Genomic DNA, 9,533 nt, shown 5'->3' on the forward strand with positions numbered 1-9,533 from the left:
TAATTGAGATGAGCCTTTTTTCATAAAACTTTCTAATTATCTGGGGTTTTATATAATTGGAAGTTAAATTTTTAAGTTGAGCAATTGTTTGATAAAAATTTAATTGATAAATTCAAATAGCTTGTTGAATATGAAAAAAATATTATATTTGAATTTTATTTTCCAATTTTGTATCGTGGTGGCAATGGTAGTGACTATGACGATAATTGTGGAGGTGGAGGGATAGTGTTGTGGTGATGGTAGGATGGTAGTGGTGGTAGTAAATTCAATTGGCATTAAATAAATATTATATTACTTCAATTTTTAAATTTTTTTGCTTACACTATAAAAGTCACTTAAATTTTTATTTCATATATAAATTATGGTTATCAAACCAACTTGATTAATTTCACTTAATACATTTCATTTTAATTTTAAATATTAAATTAGATATCAAACATCCTTTATTAACTCATTCTAATCCTCTACGTTGACCCCTTATTTAGTAAACTTTTAAGAAGAAAATATATATATATATATATATATATATGTGCGCGCGCATGTATAAATCAAAATGTTGATAACCTTGTTGGAATTCACCTTCTTTCTTCTTCTTCTTTTTTTTTTTTTTTTTTTTAAATGATGACAGGTCAGTTATTCTCAATATTAGACATGTAACATGTTTATCTTTGAAGAACCTTTAAACTGCACATTCTCTTTTAAGCTGTACATTATTGGCATGTTTGATTGGAAGGATTAAAGCATAGGATTGGGATTATTAATCCGTGGGCCCAATCATCCTATGTTTGTTTTGACATTTTAGTTTAGGATTATTAATCCAATGGATAATTAATCCAACAAATTTGTAGGATTATTAGTAATGGGGTAGGGGTGGGATAACTAATAACACACTAATTTAATAGGATTATTAATACCTCATTATTAGTATTGTGAATCAAACATGGCCTATATGTACTCCATTAGATTACAAAAGCTTAATATTGACCCTTACATTTTTTTAATGCAAAAAAAAAAAAAAAAAAAAAAAAAAAAAAACAAACAAACAAACAATGGCAACCGACTCTGAACCCCTCTCCCGTTGTTCTTTCCACTCTCTCTCAATTTTTAAGAAGAGTAGCAAATCTCCCATGACAAATTTCCACTAGTTGAGCAAACAAAAGACGTTTGTGGTTGACATTTGAGTTTGTGTGATCATACAGAACTATGAGAAAAATGGCTACAATACAATCTAACTTTTATGGTGAAATGATCCATTGGAACAATAGAACAAAAGCATTGTATGTGAATGTCAAAAGGTAACCTCCAAGAAGCGAACGGGTAGGTGACCTCTGCTCTTTGCTTGAAGGATTGACTGGACTTCCTGAACATTAGTAAGGAAAGCAATCCTTCCATCTGTGGTGGAAGCCAACCATGTCCCTCCAGCAAGCCCATCTCTTCCACCCAGCATCTCACAACCACCGCCTTCCACTTCCCACCATGCCAAAGGCTTCGTAGGCCTTCCAAATTACAAAGAAATAGCCGCATTTGGTAAACAATTCAGGCAGTTTATTAATCAATCAAAAGTAAAAACTCACTGATTATGATATTTGTCTCTATTGAGCAACAAAAGGAATGGTTAGAGTGGGTGAACTTGCCATAGATGAAATCGGTGGTATAATCATTCAAACACAAATTGGATAAGGTTTGTAGTCCAAATTGACATCATAAACCCAAATAAAAACCAATTGTATATTTTGGTTATGAACCCAAATTGACATATCATAAACCCAAATAAAAACCAATTGTATATTTTGGTGATGAACAATGCATTTAACCCTAATTTTGGTTTTAGTATGGGGGTGTTTTTGAACCGTCAGACATTAGCACATTGCTTTCCAAACATACACAGAAAGAAGCAATTGGTTTGATTTGGTAAAACTGAGAAGAAGTAACAGAAGGCGGCTCACCTGGCCAATTAAAGAAATATGGAACCTAATTTGTGTCTCTCTTTTAAACTTTCTTCAATAGGCTCTCTTCAATTTTACCTAGTCTACAGAGAAACAGTAACTGTAACATTTACCTATAAGCAGCAGTTTCATTTGTGCCCAAACAAATCCCTTTGGCATTATTGTATGCTTTTAAATTTTATAAAATATATAATATTAAAAAAAACTAATATTTTACATGGTCAAACACAAAACCTTATTTTTAGTCCAGGTAATCCAAACACCACATAAAAAAAACTGCTGACAGCTCGTCAAATTGCACAAATAATGCTGTCAGCGCTCCCTATCAAGGCCATAAAAGTTCCGATCTCATCATATGTCAGCTATTTTTTTATAGGCAAATTTATGATGTCATCATAATGTCATCTCAGCCATATTTTTATATGCAAATTCAATAATCTCATCCGAGGGTGAGGGTGAGGGTGAGGGTGGAGAAGAAAGGCACACAATCAATAACAGTGAAAAAAATATAGAATAGCAAAGGATAATGAACAAAAATGGATGGGAACATTGTTTACTAGGGGGCCACAACTAAATATTTGGAGCATTGTCTAGTTGAGAAAAAATATAGAATATGACAATCTGATGCATATTACAATATACTATATTCTAAAAGAAAATACAACATTACGTTTAATGGTAATTAGGCTAAGAATATAATAGCAAACTCTAATTATCATATCATGAAAGCTAACAGAGCAAACGGCAAAATAGTTACTCTGTCATCATGAAGGAACCAACCATTCTCCAATCAAATCTCACAATCTTCCACAAGTGACATCAAACCACATCAAAGAATAACCCATAATGCCCAAGTCACAATAGTGCAACCATACCGCTGCGCCAAGTCCTGTCCTACTCTTAAATATGTTCAGAACAACCCAATTTTAACTCTTCGGTTGAGAAAGTTGTCTAGATATTTTTTTCCTTACACTACAGGTGACTTGTATACTTAAAAATGGAAGGAGCAAGCTGCTTCTAGAGCAAAAGTGCCTCATAAAATTGAGGCCTCAAGAACATTACCAGCAGCATTCATGAGAGGTTCCTCACTGCTAAATTTGGCATGCTAATTGCATAATTATAGATGAAGTTTGAGGTATTTTCTGCCCCAATATCTGCACCTGACAAGATAACCAAATTATAGTAAGCATAAAATATGAAGCTCAAGAGAAAATGAGCACTTGATCTTTGCCATATTTATAAATCATAAAAATGAAAGAATCATGGACATACCACAGCTTTTTAATTCCAAAATAAATTTCTTCACGAAAGACTCCAATAAAAGCCTCCCCAAGGATCTGAAACTACGTGGTAGATGACCTCGAGAAATAATCTTTATGTCAATGATCTGTAGTAGTAGCAAAAGCTCCTTCTTCTGGTCACTTTCACACAAGGCCAGCAAATAACTTTCTGCAACATCAGTCAAATCAATAAGTTTCCCATGTACACCAAATAGAAAAAAATAAATAATAACTAAGAAAAAACACATAAATAGATTTAAGACCTTAAGATGCACAGACTTATAGCTCAAAGCTTCGATTAATTTACCATTTTGAAATTACTTCTGAGCAATACGTGCAGATGCAATAGCATATATTTGTGTTCCAACCGCGTGCAGATGTAAATGTTCAAGAATAAAACTAAAAACATATTGACCAGAAACAAATAATGGTAACAACACATAATTCCTTGATTCCATAAACTGATTTAAGTCATATGCACCACATAATGGTTTCAACTTTCCACTTTTCCCCTACAAATCCACTTGATGGCAACAAAACAGTGATATAGATTGGCAGCATGAGACACAAAACAGTGAAAACTAATTTTATCCTCAGAAATTGAAGGCTAGAACAAGATTACTCAGAAAAAGTAGCTAGATCCTTTCTATACATATATATACACACACACACACACAACACAAATAAGCAATAGGCCAGACAACTTCTGAATGACTGCATGTCTAAGTTAAAACATGTAACAACAAATTAACTAAATGGAATGAAGAAAATCCTAAAGCTCACCTTTACAGAGAACTCACCCAAAAACAGTCATAAAATAAAATAAAAAATCATAACAAGTTCAAATCCTGATTAAACTTGTAGTTTCTTGCTTACAATTTCAATAACCAAATCCAGAGAGACGAGGAGGAAGAGCTTGAGAGCGAGAGACAGAAATCAATACCTAGCTGGTGCAGATAGTGGTGGCGGTGCAGATGGTGGTCGCGGCGGAGCCTCGAAATCGAGAGAGAGAGAACTTCAAAATCGAAATCACTCTGAGATGAAATCTCTGAGACCGATCTGAATCTTTGAATCTCAAAGATGAATCTCTCAGAAATCAAGCACAGCCTCTCTCTTCGCAAGCTCCCAGTCCCTGCCCTCCACCCCCCTCTCCTCTCCCAAAACTATGATTACCGGCTAGATCTAGAGAGAGAGAGAGAGAGAGACCGTGGAGCTTCGAAATCGAGAGAGAGATCTTCAAAATCGAAATCGCTCTGAGATGAAATCGAAATCACTCTGAATCTCAAGATGAACCTGTATGAATCTAAATCTCAAAGAAAATCGCTCTGAATCGAAATCGCTCTCGAGGGTTTTGAAGCAATTGGCGTGAGCAAGAGAGAGGCAAGATTTGAAGGCGTAAGGATTCAAAATAAGGGTTTACAAAAGGCTTTAACAATCATTCACAGCTTCAAAATGGGCACTGAGAATGAGAGGGTTGAGAGAGAGAGAGAGAGAGAGAGAGAGAGAGAGATGTGTGCGTATGAGCAAGGATCCCCTCCTTGCATTATTTCTTACTTGGAGGTCATTGGGCCAACTTTTAGGTCCAATTTTGATAATTCGAACCGTTCATATTTTAAGATTTGTTCAGTATATTATACCTGTAAAAAATCAAGTTGATCGGATATTAGAAAGCATGTTTTTGGAAAAATCAAACTAAAAACTATTTTTTTTTTAAATTTAATAAATAATTTTCCGAACAAATACTTTCTGATATCCGATCAACTTGATTTTTTACAGGTATGATATACTGAACAAATCTTAAAATATGAACGGTTCGGATTATCCAAATTGGCCTAAAAGTGGGTCCAATGACCCTGTAAGTAGGAAATACAAGGAGAAAGTGCAAGGAGGGGATCTTAACTCGTGTACGTATAACATGTCAGATTCAAAATAAGCGTCTCAGCAAAGAGGGAGAGAGGAGGCGCGTGAGGCTAACGAATTTGGAGGCATTTATTATAAAATGGTGTCGTTTTGTTTAAAAGAATAGGTACGTTTATAAAACGCCGTTAAATATTAATAAAAGTGACGTTTAAAAAAGTGTCGTTAAAAAAATGCCACCATATCCCATTTTTCCTGTAGTGGAAAAGAAAATAATACTGAGTATGAGAGTGTAAAAGATAGCAAATCTTTCTTTTTTTTGTTTTTTTTTTTTACAGAAAAGAACTTTTCTATGACATAGTGTGGTTATGTATAGGACTCACTTTTCACGGTCAAAATTTCACATGAGGGAATAATTTTGTTAGCCTCTTGGCTAGCCAAAGTGTGTATTGATAGAAAATGGAGATGATTTTCTTTTTTTGTCCTCATTTCATAGATACATACTTGTCACATAATTGATTCTGTTAAAAATTTAAACAATATGGAGCAATAGAAGGGGGATATTGACACTTGACTAGAAGTGCAGGGGTTACCTATCATAATTTTTTATATATGGACCAAAGTAGGATTTAGAGCTAAGGGTGTAAAATATAATTTACTCTAAACTAATTAGAGTCAAGTCACTTACATCACTCAATTGTTCTAAATGCAAAGGATTGAGTTACGGTCAGAGAAATGTTACCTTAATTGACCTGTTAGATTTATGATAGCAGTAATATCACAACTTAGCTAATTAATCATGTTTGTACGTGTCTTGACAAGTGTCAAGACAATTCTAAGGCTATATTTGGATTATGCATTTAAGTAGATATTTAAAATTTAAAAAAAAAAATTAAGTGAAATGTGTATAAAATATATAGGGCAAATTATCCAAATAGTCCTGTAGTTTACACGTTGTGTCATTTTGGTCCCTCTAATTTCAATTTGCTCGATTTTGACCTTAAATTTTGAATTCTGTATCATTTTGGTCCAATTGAAAACGAAAGTTAAGAAATTGGATGGAAAATTTGCACGTGGACAACATGTGCAGAGTTTTTAAGGGCAAAAAAGTCAATTTGCTCTCACTCTCAATTAACTCAATGATTAATCCATCTAACTCAAAGTGAGTTAACTCACTCCCATTTAACTCAATGATATATATGTATATATATATATATCTGTACACACAGAGAGAGAGAGAGAGAGAGAGAGAGAGAGAGAGAGAGAGAGAGAGAGAATGGGGAACCCAAACCAGCACACCATTGGCGCAAAACATAACCTCACAACGTCGGGAAAACCAGCAAGGCAGCCATAAATTTGAACCAAAACATAGCCCGAGCCAGAGTAGAACCAAACCAGTATCGAAGAAGAGGCAAGGTTACGCCGGAGAAGACAAACTTGCATCGGTCAGCCGCCGGCAAAGCCAAACCCACCTACACTATAAATCAGTTCCAGCTACATGGCTGAACCAGTTCAATTGGCAATTCCACTTCAACAATGTCAAACAAACTGTATACATCAAATTTTCACTCAACATTTTCGCCATACCAAATAAGGAAAAATGGTTCACCGTAAAGTTGCAATAAAGATATCCACCATCAATTTTTGCTGAAAAATTGGTTCCTGACAAAAGAAACAGAACTCTTCCAAGAGCAAGTCCTCCTTTTCAACCAAAACCAAATGCATAGTTTTCCATTTTTATCCCTCTTCAAATGAACACAAAATCTGAGAATATGAAACTAACAATTACACAAACTTGGATCAGAATATATTCATAAACAATTGAATTATTTCCCTACCATCACCATCACCATCACCATCACCATCAAAATTTTCCCGTCTAAAAAAACAGAACAATTCGAATAGAAAAGGCCTAATTTTTATCCTTCTTCCAATGAGAGGACATAACCTAATAATATGAAACGAGGCAAAGTTTGGGAAGACTAAATAAGTGCACTTTTTGTGTTTTTAGACTAAAAATTTGAGGTTGAAAATATTTGTGTTTTTAGACTAAAAATTTGAGGTTGAAAATATGAATGTTTGGGTTAACTTTTTGACTTTTTATGGAAAAATATGGAATAAAAAATTGTAAAAATTAGTTTGTAGGGAAAAATTAGAATTGGGAATTGTGCAGCCGTAATTGTTGACTTTTGGTAAATAATAATGACTTTTTAACTTTTTGAATAACTTTTTGACTTTTTGGCTTTTTTTAAACTACCCAAACTTGGCCTAACAATTATACAAACTTGGACAAGAAATTTCATAAACAATTGCAGTGAATAACAGAGAAGTTGAAGAAGATTATACGAAATTGACTGACTGACTGACTGACCTCGGAGAGAGCCAAGCGTAGGGAAGCAAAGAGAGGGGTGAAGCTGTCAGCGATTCCACTCAGAGGAAGATGAGTGGCAGAGGCGGACGTGGTGGTGGTGGTGGACCCTACGAGGTTCCTTCACCCGCCGCCGGCGCTAGTGACAGAGAGTAGAGAGACGATCGAAGAATGTGTGAGAGAAGAGGAAGAGGAGCGGCGGAGGCGGAGGCGGAGGCGGAGGTGGTGGACCCTGCGAGGTTCCTTTGCCCGCTGTTGTCACCATGGAAGAAAGCTTCAGTCGGTCTCGACTTCTTCAAGGCAATGGCGCTGCTAGGGTTTTGGGAGAGAGAGTGAGAGGGAGAGAGAAGCGTAGGAAGAAGCTGAAAGGGAAAGGGAAAGGGAAAGCAAAATGTCTAAGGATGTGATTGATCGAATTTTGTAAATATGATTTAAGAGGATGGGTTGTATTTTGAGTTTGTGAGTTGTGAAATTATAATTTGAGGGTATAAAATTTATTTGGTTATGGATTTGAATAGAGTGTGAAATTGAGTTTTGAAAGTTTGATTTGACATGTGAAGTAAGAAAATTTGTTTGGTTATGAGTTTTGGAAAGAATTTTTAAAACTTAATTCAAATTGTTATAACTTATTACAAAACAAATTACTTTCACACTATTGAAAATTCTGATCAACATTTATAACCAAACTTTTTTTAAAATTCAATTAAAAAAATTTATTATTAACAGAAAATAACATTAATCAATTTTTTAATTGAAAATACTACAAAGGAAATAATTTTTTGTCAAAATAAATATTCAAAAAATTTAAATAGTACAAATTTAAATAATTTAAATATTCAAAAAATTTAAATAATTTAAAATGTTAATATTTTAAATTTAAAAACAACTGTACACTCAAATCATAACCAAACACATAAAACAAAACTCAATTAAGAAATTATTTTTAAAACTCATAACCAAATACATAACTCGAAACTCCATACTACTTTCACAACTCTTCACTCAAATCGTAACCAAATACATAACAAAAAAATTAAAATATTTAAAAATATTTTTATAAAATATAGTTTGAATTTATTTTTATAAAATATTTTAAATTTTAAAAAATTAAAATCGTAATATTTTGAAATTAAAATATTTAAAAATATTCAAAAAATTAAAAAAATAAAAAAATCGTAACATATTTAAATATTAAAATATTTAAAATCTTAACAAAATTAAAATATTTTTAAAATATTTAAATATTTAAAATATTAAAAAAATTAAAATATTGATTTGAATTGAGTTTTGAAAATAGTTTTGAATTATTTGTTTGGTTATGAGTTTTGAAAAGTAATGATTATGTTTTGAATTAAGTTTTAAGAAATGGGTATAGAATTATTATTTAAAAGCTCAAAACAAATAATACACTCAAATCAATAGGTGGAACTACAATTCAAATTGCTTACCAAACGGAGCCTAAATTTTCTGTCCAATTTCTGAACTTTCGCTTTCAATTGGACTAAAATGATATAAAATTTAAGATTTTAGGTTAAAATTGAGCAAATTAAAATTAAAAAAACTAAAATAACACAACGTGTAAATTACAGAGATTAATTGATGTAAATATTTTATTTTAAAATTAGATAAAATTTAAATTTATATTTAAGACTTATCAGTAAGTTATCAAAATAAAAAGGGATGCGTGTACCACATGACAAGCACTTGCTAAGCAATTCTCCATATCTAGCCGTTAATGGGGAAGTAGTGGCAAAACTTGGATTCCAAACAAGGAATCATGGCACAAGTTAAAATTAAAAATAAAAATTAAAATAAAAAAAGAAGGAATCATGGCCCTCTTGGTACAATCCGAAGCAGACACATCCTGATAGTTGGAGGAGAAGTCGGAGGCAGTTTCTAGCACGTTTTTACTATAAAAGATTTCATGGCCGGCATTTGAAAGGTCCACTACGAAAACAAATTAAGATTAGTTCTTGCACTCTACTTTCAACATATTTCTACAAATTTCTATCACTGCAACAAATTATATTTTTGGCGATTAAATTTTTAATTGTTAAAAATTATTTTTTAATCGTTAAAGAT

The 9,533-nt window shown here is 32.8% G+C and overlaps 1 long non-coding RNA gene across 1 annotated transcript; it reads right to left on the minus strand.

Moving 5' to 3' along the window:
• Positions 1-1,056: 1,056 nt before the first annotated feature.
• Positions 1,057-7,872, minus strand: LOC145794952 (uncharacterized). Its single transcript, XR_014334964.1, has 4 exons — positions 7,455-7,872; positions 3,219-3,395; positions 1,575-3,106; positions 1,057-1,496 (listed from the first exon to the last, which is right to left on the minus strand). It is a non-coding gene; the product is annotated as an uncharacterized LOC145794952 (long non-coding RNA).
• Between the last annotated feature and the right edge of the window lie 1,661 nt (positions 7,873-9,533).

Source organism: Camellia sinensis, chromosome 7 (assembly GCF_055761805.1).
Source record: "Camellia sinensis isolate YWXY chromosome 7, ASM5576180v1, whole genome shotgun sequence".
Classification (NCBI taxonomy): Eukaryota; Viridiplantae; Streptophyta; class Magnoliopsida; order Ericales; family Theaceae; genus Camellia; species Camellia sinensis.